The 12,333-nt window shown below is 40.5% G+C and overlaps 1 protein-coding gene across 8 annotated transcripts in view; it reads left to right on the top strand.

The window, feature by feature from the left end:
- NFIX (nuclear factor I X) overlaps nucleotides 1-12,333 on the top strand; it is a 228,392-nt gene that overhangs the window by 205,657 nt on the left and 10,402 nt on the right. The gene's annotated exons all lie outside the window — the stretch shown is intronic.

Consider the following 12,333-nt stretch of genomic DNA (forward strand, 5'->3'; position numbering starts at 1 on the left):
AGGCTGGCGAATGGGGAAGATCCATCAGTCTGCTCAACTATGTTCATTGGGTGCCTTTGGGCAAGTCACTGTCTCTGAAGATATGATGTATTTACTGTTCATTTGTTCTCACCATGGAATGGAATGAAGTATGGCTCAAGACTACTCCGCAGAGACTTCCACACTGCTATTATTTTCATGTTCCAACCCTGAAAAGCAGTTTAGAAACCAACTGTCTTTCTTTATGCCAATTTGATATGCTGACAAGAATAAATTTACATCAAGCTCTTCAGATTCTGTGGCAGCAATAATCTCCTCATATCCACTTGGCACTACCAAAAAAAAAAAAAAAAAGTCTGCTAAGGGTCCAGTGACTTAGTGCTTTACAGCTGTTCCTTTCCTGCCAAATAGAACAGAGAAATTGACGAAACACCAGTCAATTTCACTTTTCTACTACTTAGGGAAAGCTGCAGAGCCCTGAAGTTAATTTTTCCCTTGCAGAATCAAGAAACAAATAAGTTCAATTTTCCTGTGGGTACTGTAGGAACACAGAGATTTGAAGCTACTGCTTTCAAACTGATGCAGAATGTTTAGTCTATATTTACATGGCAAAAAATCATATTGATCATAATATGTATTTTACTCTCTTTATGCAAACAGAGTATAGAAAGGTTGTATATGTGTACTAATCATAATTATCACCCATAGTTACCCATAGTTTTTCCAATTTCGATATGTTTTGGGAAGAATATATCATCACTTGGCATGCTCGCACATATAATACAAAACCATAGTTTAGCTTGTAGTGCATGGGCAAGAACAGAATGTGATCAGCTCTTCACTTTTCCTCATGGTGTTTGGAATAAATTTCATCACCATTAATGACAATTAATGTTAACTATTATTTGTTTAAAGAAATACTCATGACTTGTGATATAAATTTAGTAGTAGTAGTTAAGGTTAACTACAGAAGTAGTTCAAGTTCAAATAATTAACAAGTTATGTTTACCCTAAGTAGAAATAAAAATGCAGTTTATCTCAAGAAAAGAATGAAACGGACATCCATGCAACTTATTTCCATTATGCTAAACTTTGTTTAATAATATCATCACAATACTTCCTAAGCATTCAAGCAATATATCTATATGCCTGGAAGATGCTATTTCCAAATCTATACATTCAGTCATTAACAGCATTAGGGTTTTGTTTATTTTCATGTACAACAAAACATCAAAACAGTATACAAAAATGAAAATTTTAATTAAAATTTTTGAATTAAAAATTTAAATTAATTTCTAAGGACTAATTAAACTCTGTTAAAAATTAGTTGACAAAGGCAACTTGTGTAACCAACTAACTCCACAACTGTGTGCTCCTTTGGCTCCCCATGCAAGGCCGCAGAACCTTGTTTTAACCCCTTTTTGTAAAGCTAGGAGAGTGGGGTCTGCCTCACTTCAGAGGCAGAATATCCCATAGGACAGGAACAACGGCAGAGAAGGTTCTCTTCCTAGATCCCACCAGTTTCTTTAACTGACAAGGTCTGCAGCATACCTTCCCTGCCTGACTTGATGGGATAGGTCAATGTAATGAGAGATGAAGCCGGTTCTGTAAGTAGCTTGGCCCCATGTCATGTGGGACTTTATACATCATAATCAACACCTTGAATTGGATCCGGAAGCAGAATGGCACCTGATTAGTTTGCAGAGCAAAAGTGTTACATGTACCCTTCTTTGAGCACCCAATATAGCTCATGCGGCTGCATTCTGCATCAGCTGAAGCTTCCAGATACTTTTCAAGAATAGCCCCATCTAGAGCACATTGCAGTGTTCAGATGGGAGATGACCAGGGCATGAGCAGACAGTCTCCCTATCCAGGTATGGGCATAACTAGTGCACAACACAGTTTTGAGCAAAGGCCCTCATAGCCATGGCTGCCACCTGTTCTTCTAGCAGGAGCCGTGAGTCCAAGAGGCCCCTCAGGTTATGCACCCGGACTGTCTGTGATAGTGCCACCTCATCTTAAGACCAAAGATGACAAATTCCTGGATACAGAGGGACCCCCTACCCACAACCACTCATCTTACCAGAATTCATGCTCCTTAAGTATGCACATATGACTGAAGTGTGTGGACTTTGTCCCACATTGTCCCAATCCATATTGTGTTTATTCCCCCTCTCCCTTTGGAAAAAAAGCTTGCACATTTTAAAAATTAAAACTGAGTTACCCTGGGACTGTGCTGTACTGGTCCTGTTTGCCCCACTGTTATTCTCCCACTTCAATAAGCCTCCTGCTTTCAAATTGTAAAGTCTTCCTGCCCCACCACACACTTTGGTTTATTATGTTTTCTCTCATTTCCATGAATTTAGCTCCTTCTGGGAGTAAAAAGGAAATAATTTGGCTGGTTTCTTGGTACCTCCCACTGGAATTATAAAGTCATATAATAAGAAGCTGGAGACAGTTGGCTAATAACTAACTGATCCTCTAAATTATTGTGCAAAGTAGTTGCATACATACAAGAGAACCTCCATGGAGGTGAAATAGAGATAAAAATGGAGATGAAGATGGCGGTAGTAGTCTATAGTAAAAGGTTATTCCAAACAGTAATATCATTTGAAAACAAACAAAGAAGAAATCTGATTGCCATGTCCCTTTGTTGATATCAGCAGCCACAAAAGCTTTAAGTCACATCCTTATTGTGTCCAAGAGAAGTTCCTTTCTAAGTTCCACTGAATGATGACTGGAAATATAAATTTGGACCTTGCTCTGAGGCAAAAATGAGGATGAAGGGTGGGCAATTCCAAGTCTAGAATTGTGTAGCCATTTGGATTATGCCTTTCTCTAAAACACCATTCCACTCAGGGTGACATCTGTGCTGAGCACTGGAAGATCACTTACCGGCTTTCAGACTTCCTAGGTTAGAGTTTGATCAGAAATCCATTCCTGAAACCAACTTCTGACTGCCCAGGAAGCTTTGCTCCACCATTACTCATACAATCCTTTAGCAAACAAAAGGAGGGTTTTGTTTTTTGTGGTTTAAAAGGCAAACTGAGTTTATGACGTATTGTTTTTGTCACATATAAAAACTGCAACTAGAAATCCTAACTTTATGTTTTCTCTCCATGGGATGTACTTGTACAAGGGAAACAATATAACCCTGTGATGGCAAACCTATGGCATGTGTGCCCGAAGTGGCACATGGAGCCATGTCACCTGGCACGTGCGCTGTCGTCCGTTCCTCTTCCAGGCTTCTGACGTGCATGTGCACATGATGATTAACTGGCCTTTGTGCATGTGGCAGTGCCAGAAACCAGAAGAACTGGTCTTCCATTTTCTGGCGTGAGCATGCGTGCTGGCCAGCTGATCGGCATGTGCATGTGCGTGCCAGTAACCGGAAGACTTGCTTGTATGCTGGAAATCGGAAATACCTTATCCGGTGCGTGCATGACTCCTGGACAGCTCCTTTTCCTGGTCGCGGCCCTGACAAGCACACTCGCAAAGTGCTCCCTTTTTGGCACTCCTCTAGAGGAGGAAGGAATAGTTCACAAACCATAAAATTGCTTCCAAGAAATGAAGAACTATGCTGTTTGTTCTCCTGATTTTTTAATAGGCTACACTACTTCTGCTATGAGATAGTTGCTTAGAGAATGCACAATGTAATTGTGGGGGGGGGGGGGAAGGTGACCCTCTTTTCAAACTTACATGGATGAGAGAAGGAGTGTGTTGCTCAGCACCAGTGATATTATGGGTGGCTGCCATTAAGTGCCATTGGCATGCCTGTTCGCAGAGCATACCAACCACTCTCAGAAGAGTAAAAAATGACAGGGCAAGGAGGAAGGAAGGAAGAACCTGCATATTTGTAGTTTCTGTGCAGCAGAGAATACCTTATAATGATTGAATAATAATTGTATTTTGTTGCACAATGAATAAAAAGACTGGGTTGTTATATTATTTAGGGCAATCTTAATCATGCCAGTGTCACAACCAGAAGGGAAAATCTTGATGGTATGAAGGTTAGAGCAACAAAGAAAAGTTGAATACCATGGGGAGGGAACATTACAAGTCCAACATGGTTTTTTCCCCATTCCTTCTGTCCCACATAAGACAGCTTTCAGCTTGTTCTGTCTTTCCTTCCTAGCCTCCATTGCTCCCTGGTGGTGAATGAAGGAGCAGAGCAGAACAGGAATGAGATTTGCTCCCCTTCCCAGCCCATAACCAATGTCACGTCTGGCCCGTCTGGTTTCCCTGAGCAACCAGACATGATGTCACACCCAGATGAACTTGGACTTGGGGGGCCAGGCAGGGAAACAATGGTCCGGAGCAAGGCTGGATCAGGGCCCAGCACAGCCGCAGGACTAGCAGGGGCACTTCCGCCAGCAGTTTCCCTACTTCTTGCTTTCTCCTTTTCTTTTTCACTGTTCATTTCTTAAATTATTTGTCTTCTTTTTTCTTTTCTCTTTCCCCCCTCTCTCTTCCTCTCCCCTCATGTCTGTAAATATACTCCTGTTACTTTCTTTATGGCTCTCGTGTTCTTTTCTCTTCAGAATGTTATTAGGCTGATGGGAAGAAGTTGCTCTGACCTATCAAACATAAGATGGTTGGGACCAATTGAGGTATTTTTCAACCAAGGCTCTGCCAGGTGGGCTCTAAGCTTTGCCAAGAGCCCTTTAATATGTGCATGTGTGTTTTGTGTACAGAGGAGGGAAATATTCCCTGCTCCATTGGCTAGGCTACAGTATTATTAGGGGAAGGCAAGGGGAGGGCAGATGTTACCACAGTAACCAATGACTTTTCTGAACTCTGGATTCAGGCAGATGGAGGAAGACAAAAGAGAGGAAGAAAAAGACAGACAGAATTGAGCAAGAGCGAGAGATGAAGGAGAGAAGCACAGTGGCTGCCAGTTTCCCCTCTCTCAGCTGTGGCTTCTGGCTGTTGCCCATAGGAACAGCTGCAGGTCCCATGAGGTGTAACAGACCTTTAATTCTAGACACCCTGCTCTTATTATTGTTGTTGTTAAATATTCATTTAATGCCAACAGTGCATGCAGAAGCCAGCACTACCCCGATTTGGCTTAAAGGGTAAGGCTGTGCCAGCTCCAGTATGGATGAAGTGTCCAGTAGATTTCTCATTAGATGGTCATCTTCTTCCAGTGCTATAGATTAGCTCAAATCAATGGGAGTTTAGAATTTAGAATTTAGAATAATAGAGTTGAAAGGGACCTTGGAGGTCTTCTAGTCCAACCCCCTACTTAGGCAGGAAAACCTACACCACTTCAGACAAATGGTTATCCAACATTTTAAAAACTTCCAGTGTTGGAGCATTCACAACTTCTGGAGGCAAGTTGTTCAACTGTTTAATTGTTCTAACTGTCAGGAAATTTTTCCTAACTTCTAAGTTGCTTCTCTCCTTGATTAGTTTCCACCCATTGCTTCTTGTTCTACCCTCAGGTGCTTTGGAGAATAGCTTGACTCCCTCTTCTTTGTAGCAGCCCCTGAGATATTGGAATACTGCTATCATATTTCCCCTAGTCCTTCTTTTCATTAAACTAGATATACCCAGTTCCTGCAACTGTTCTTCATATGTTTTAGCCTCCAGTCCCCTAATCATCTTTGTTGCTCTTCTCTGCACTCTTTCTAGAGTCTCAACATCTTTTTTACATCGTGGCAACCAAAACTGGATGCAGTATTCCAAGTATGGCCTTACCAAGGCATTAGAAAGTGGTATTAACACTTCATGTGATCTTGATTCTATCCCTCTGTTTATGCAGCCTAGAACTGTGTTGGCTTTTTTGACAGCTGCTGCACACCGTTGGCTCATATTTAAATGGTTGTCTACTAGGACTCCAAGATCCCTCACACAATTACTACTATTGAGCAAGGTACCACGTATACTGTACCTGTGCATTTTGTTTTTCATGCCTAAATGTAGAACCTTACTTTTTTCACCATCAAATGGAGTGTGGCTAATGATTTTGGCATTGCCCAAGGAATGACTCATAACTAATTATACATGTCATAGTGCAACTACACCCAGAAACTTAAACCCCCAAATAGTAATGTAATGAACTTATTTTTGTTCATTACATTTTGTAAAGAAATTATTTTTCATGAAGTCAGCAAATGGCAGACTGTATACAGTGTAAGAAAGAGGATAAAGAATGGGGCTGATATATTTGACTCAATATACCATTCATTGATAAATAGGGTAAGATGGACAGAAATTATTGGGTGAAAAGAACCATGCATGTGAGAGAAATGACTCACCTGACCTCTCCCCTATCCTGTTTTTCTTAGTACTGCCTACCAACTGCCCCAGGCCTAGAATTCTCAAGAGGAAGAGGACGAATGGGAAGAGGGGGAGCAGGCCAGGTGAATCAGTAAAGCACCCATGTTCTGTTTTCATAGAGGCCTGGCCCCTGACTTTAGGCACAAATGAGGCAGGTGTATGGATAAATACCTATAACTGCCCACATCACATCTACCAGGATCTTATTTGTACTGGGCAGCTATAAGCAAGGCAAAGCTGAAATAGCATTTGCTTTTATTATTCTCTGGCAGTTGATAGGGATGTGTGAAAGCCCAGTGTGAAATTTCACTCTTCTTACTGAACCTCTTGACCAGTGGTGGGATTCAACATTTTTTACTACCGGTTCTGTGGGCATAGCTTGGTGGGCATGGCTTGGTGAGCGTGGCAGGGGAAGGATACTGTAAAATCTCCATTCCCTCCCCACTCCAGGGGAAGGTCACTGCAAAATCCCCATTTCCTCCCAATCAGCTGGGACTCGGGAGATAGAGAATAGATGGGGACAGGGCCAGTCAGAGGTGGTATTTACTGGTTCTCTGAACTACTCAAAATTTCCACTACCGGTTCTCCAGAACTGGTCAGAACCTGTTAAATACCACCTCTGCTCTTGACTTATCCTGAGCTTCCAAATGCTTTGAGAAGAAAACGTCAGTGTGCTTTGAGTTTGACATGCATTCAAAACTTGTGGCAAATCCAAGGAGGTGTTGAACTAACCTTTGTCACCATCTCTTCCAAGACATTTCTAAAAGATTATGAAAATAGGAGCTGTGATAAACCTTCCCTGAAATATTTAATGGGTTTAGTATATATAAAATGGCATCAGAGACAGGACTCCACCATAAAAAGAAACTTCCTGAAAATAGCAGGGTCAATTTTCCACTCTTTACTCTGAATATTTCAGCCCAATGAAAAATGATTTTCAAAGGAGAAATATTTTAAAAAAGAAAGATTGATCTACTAGTTTTAAAGTGGGAAAGAGAAAAGAAAATATCTTCTGTCCTGCTATGGTAACTCTCCTTAAACTTCATTTTTCTCCAGCTCCGTTTCATACCTCTTGCCTCATCCCCACAAGCAGTCTTTGAAAGATCCTTTCCAGATTTATTTTCTGTGAACAGCTCACCGTAGTGGTGTCAGGGATGGTGTTTATTTTTTGTGAGTGCTATTCAAACATTTTTCTGCAATTTTCCTTTTAATTGAGAAAAAAAATTATTTTGAATTTTGAAACAGTGCAAAATGCAAACAATGCAGTTTTTCTTACCAGCAACATTAAACTGGGCTGGCAGTTCAAATTATGGAGGTCACAAGATAGACCTAGAGGATACAGATACAGAATACATACATATGTACATACAGATTAACGGAGTTGGAAGGGACCTTGTAAATCATCTAGTCCAATCCCCTGCCCAGCAGACCCTACACCATTTTTGACAGATGGCAGTCGAGTCTCGTCTTGAAAGCTTCCAGTGATGAAGCTCCCACAACTTCTGAAGGCAACAGGTTCCATTGGTTGATTGTTCTCACTGTCAGAAAATTTCTTCCTATTTCCAGGTTGAATCTCTCCTTGTTCAGTTTCCATCCATTATTCCTTGTCTGGTGTTCAGGTGCTTTGGAAAATAGGTTGATGCCCTCCTCTTTGTGGCAGTCTCTCAAATATTGGTATACTGCTATCATGTCTCCCTTGGTCCTTCTCTTCTCTTCACTAGACTAGCCATGACGAGTTCCTGCAACTGTTCATCATATGTTTTAGCCTCCAATCCCCTAATCACCTTGTTTGCTCTTCTCTGCACTCTTTCTAGAGTCTCAACATCCAGAATCTGCAGTAAAGAAAGTGGGGTGGGGGGGAGAGTCTTTTTCAAAATCACTAGGGGTTGAGCAGCATATTAATTTTAATAACAGCAACAAATCATAAGGAACTTATTTCAGCTTCTAGTAAGTTAATTGACTGTCCATGAACATTGGTTTCTAAGGATGATATACAAATGAAAGAAGTTTCTAAATTAACTGGTCCACTGATTTCTAAATTCTAATTTCTAAATTAGAATATATTAAATTTATACATTAGAATTTATACTAATTCTAAATTAGTGCACTAATTTCTAAATTCACTAGTCCAGCGAAATGCTATGGACATAGTATATTCCATTTCAATAAGGTATTTGACAAAGTAGAATACAATCTACTTCTTAGTAAATTAGAAACATGTGGGATAGACAGCATAACTGGCTGACAAACTGCACTCAGTAGATAAATCTTTAATGGAACTGCATCTACATGTAAGTACTCCAAGGTTCTGTTTTGGACAGAACTGAAGATATGGTAATCTTCATAAATGATTTAGATGAAGGAATAGAAGGGGAACTCATCAAATCTGCACATGACACCAAGCTGGCAAGAATAGCCAACATCCTAGAAGATAGGCTTAAGATCCAGAAGGATCTCGACAGAGATCCTGGGTCCTATCTAACAAAATTCAATGGTGAGAAAAGTAAGGTTTTACACTTAGGCAAGAAAAATCAAATGTACAGGTATAGAATAGGTGGAACCTGGCTTAATAGCCGCAACTGCGAGAAGAATCTAGGAATTCTGATAGACAACCATTTAAAAATGGACCAGCAGTGTGCTGCAGCTGCCAAAAAAGCCAATGCCGTCCTACTTTGCCTTAATAGCAGGATAGAATCAAGATCACATGAAGTATTAGTACTGCTTTATAATGTCTTAGTAAGACAATACTTGGAATATTTCATCCAGTTTTGGTCACCACAAAATATAAAAATGTTGAGACTCTGGAAAGTTTGAGAAAAGAGCAACAAAGATTATTAGGGGGCTGGAGGCTAAAACATATGAAGAACGGTTGCAGGAATTGGGTATGTCCAGTCTAGTGAAAAGAAGGACTTGGGGCAACATGATAGTGGTATTCCAATGTTTGAGGGGCTGCCACAAAGAAGAGGGAATCAACCCATTTTCCAAAGCACCAGAAGGCAGAACAAGAAGCAACAGATCGGAAACTAATCAAGGAGAGAAGCCACCTAGAACTAAGGAGAAATTTCCTAACAGAACAATTAACCAGTGGAACGGCTTACTTTCAGAAGTTATGGGTGCTCCTCACTGGAGGTTTGTAATAAGACAACCATTTGTCTGGAATGGTATAGGGTCTTCCTGCTTGGGTGGGGAGCTGGACTAGAAGACCTCCAAGATCCCTTCCAACTGTTATTCTGTTATTCCCCCAGGACACAAATGAGCAAGGGAGTGACAGTTTATATTATCACTTTCCATGATGACCATGAACTGAAATTTGGGGATATAATATATTCATCGATAAAAATTATCTCTCACCTTGTGTTTCTGCTAGCAATATACCTGGAATATTTAATCTAAAAGACAAAATTCATGCATCATATGTGGAAGAAATGGAACCTTCTGATTAAGAGCAGTGTGGAGCAAGATGATATAACTCAGTGTTGCTCAGTGCATTGCAAGACAGATGTCCGTGAGTAACCTACCAACATTCATTTAAGGTTCACAGATTTGAATGGATGCTGTGTAGCTAGTTTTGATTCTGTCTTACTTGAGGCAAGAGTAGATTAGGTATGTTGTAGGCAGATACAATAGACAGCTATAGAAAATAACTCAAGGCATTTAAATGATGCTCTGACATGAAGGGACATCTGGATTCATTCCTCAGTGCCAAGTAGATGTTGTCATAGTGGAGTGACAACTCCTGAGTGACTTGTTACTGAAGAACGACATTCTGATTGGTTTCCCAGGCATATAGTCTCTGATTCCAACCAATCAGGGAGCAGAAACAGTCAATGAGAATTGAGCTCTTTTTGTTTTGACTGATTGTTTCCGAATCTCTCATTTGTATAACTGGCTCTATTACTAGAAGATATTGGGGGCTGGTGATGGTAGTGGTGGCTATTTCTAATTCTGTAATTTGACCATTGCCATATAATTCACATCACTGCGCACCTCATTCAGTTGGTAGCTTTATATTGGGGAAAATTCATTTGATTGGCTGCAATTAATGATAATAAGCAGTGGTCAAGAATCCGATTGGCTGGCAGGGATTTACTAGGGTGTGGGAATTGGCATCTTTATTTTATTAAAAGAATATGGATTGACTGAATGGGAGAGAAAATGTGGAACAAAAAGAGCTGGAGAAAACAGACATTTTAAAAACATTGTGAAAAGGAGCAGTGCCTACTTAAATAAATAAACTTTGAAAAGCAGGAATCTGAATACAATATCCAACCTGAGCAAAGCAGGAATGGTATTTTCAGTGTGGACAGAATGGACCTGGATCTAGCAAATATATTTCACTGCTTGTCTTAGCTGTAGGGTTTTCATCAACTGTGCCAAACTTTGTAAAATGCATAATTTCTCCTCTCTTTTCCAAAGCAATCTTAGTAGAGCCATGTCTAGTAATATGTGTCTTGAGAGGAATTTCTAGACTTAGAAAGTTGATTCTAGAAAAGGGAGAGAGACTTGTGAAGGGGAACTAGAAGCTAGTACGTATTTGCTCTGAGAAGAAAATAAAGTCTTGATTGAGAGATTGGTAATTAAAGAGCATCTGCTGTCCATCAGGCTTTGAAAAATGTAGCATGTGACATTGGCACTTCCTGTACCTGCTATACTAAATCTGTTGAGGCCTGTGGGGATTTCAAATAGGCACTGTTACCTCAGGATATTGCATCCTGAAGAGAGAGCTTCAGTCTGTGATGCCAGCCTATTGTCAGTACCAAGAAGAAGCAAAGCCGAGACAGAAGGGAGGTGGAACAGAGAGCTAGAGAGACTGAGAGCTGGAGAATGGAAGAAGTCCAATCTTCCCAGCAGTGGACACATAGCCCCTCCTGGTGGCCATTTTCAATGCTATTTCTCTCCCCCACCCCCCGGAGAATCTGAATTATTTAAATCCAACCACTTCTTCCTGCTTCCTTCATTTGCTGCCCCGTCACTATTGTCTCCGTATTGCAGATGGCAAGTGTGTCCACAGTGTGGCTCTGCTCCATCCCTCTCTGCCATTAGAGGGCAAATTGTGCGATACCTGCGTTTCTGTCTTGACTTTTCAAATCAGAAGAAATTTCGAATTTCCAGACACCAGAGAAATTTCTGTCACTGCCTGAAGAAATTTCATTAATAGCGTGTCAGCTTCTCTCCCAATCCTTGGCTAGGCTGGAAGAAGGAACCATTTTTTATCTCCTAGTCACCTTGGGACTATTCCAGCTTTTGGGGAGCAGACAAAGAAGATAATTGCTGATCTAGGATGGGAAGGAAATGAAACAGTATAGAAGATGGTTTCTAATAATGAGCCCCACTTATGACATCAGCTGGCTCTCCCTTTGGCTTGAGGGCATAGCCATTTTTGAGGAACCTGGATTACAGAGACTTTGCAAGACAGGGCCAATATTGCTCCACAATATTGTGGGAAGATGGGATTACATATTGTGAGTACCAGCAGCAGTGATTGGAATTCCTCATGTCTAAATAAAATCTTACATTCTTATATAACATGTAACTGCTAACAATGACCTATAAACTACAAATACAATAGCTGACGGGTCAGGTAGTGTTTTCAATTGAGATAAAATTATCTGACATTGGTAATTCAAAATAATCTTGTTATCTTTCTTGCCTCTGAGAAACTTTTGGTTTCTATTGAATTTACTGAATTCTCACTTAACATTTTCTTACTGATGAAGGAGCAACCCCAGACAGGGTTGCATTCAGCCCTATGTAGCAGTCTCAAGAGAGATTGCATGAAAGGCAAGATAAATTGAAAGAGAAAACTTACATCATGTGATATGGAAGTACCAGAAGACATTTTTATCTAATTTCAGCAGAAGGGCTAGCAGTGGCAAAAGTCCCAAATTCAAGTTTGATGTGGTACCAATAGATTTTCTTTAGTCATCCAGTTCAATTCCCACTTAGACCAAATTTACACTTTCTGCTTTTCCCAGCACCTCTAAGAGCTACCTACCATTTCCTGAAGTGAAGAAAATAGATTATTATCTATCATTTACCTCTTCATAAAACGTACCTCGAACTTAAATTTTG

Source organism: Pituophis catenifer, unplaced genomic scaffold, assembly GCF_029215685.1.
Source record: "Pituophis catenifer annectens isolate HBS135680 unplaced genomic scaffold, rPitCat1.0.hap2 SCAF_2, whole genome shotgun sequence".
Lineage (NCBI taxonomy): Eukaryota > Metazoa > Chordata > Lepidosauria > Squamata > Colubridae > Pituophis > Pituophis catenifer.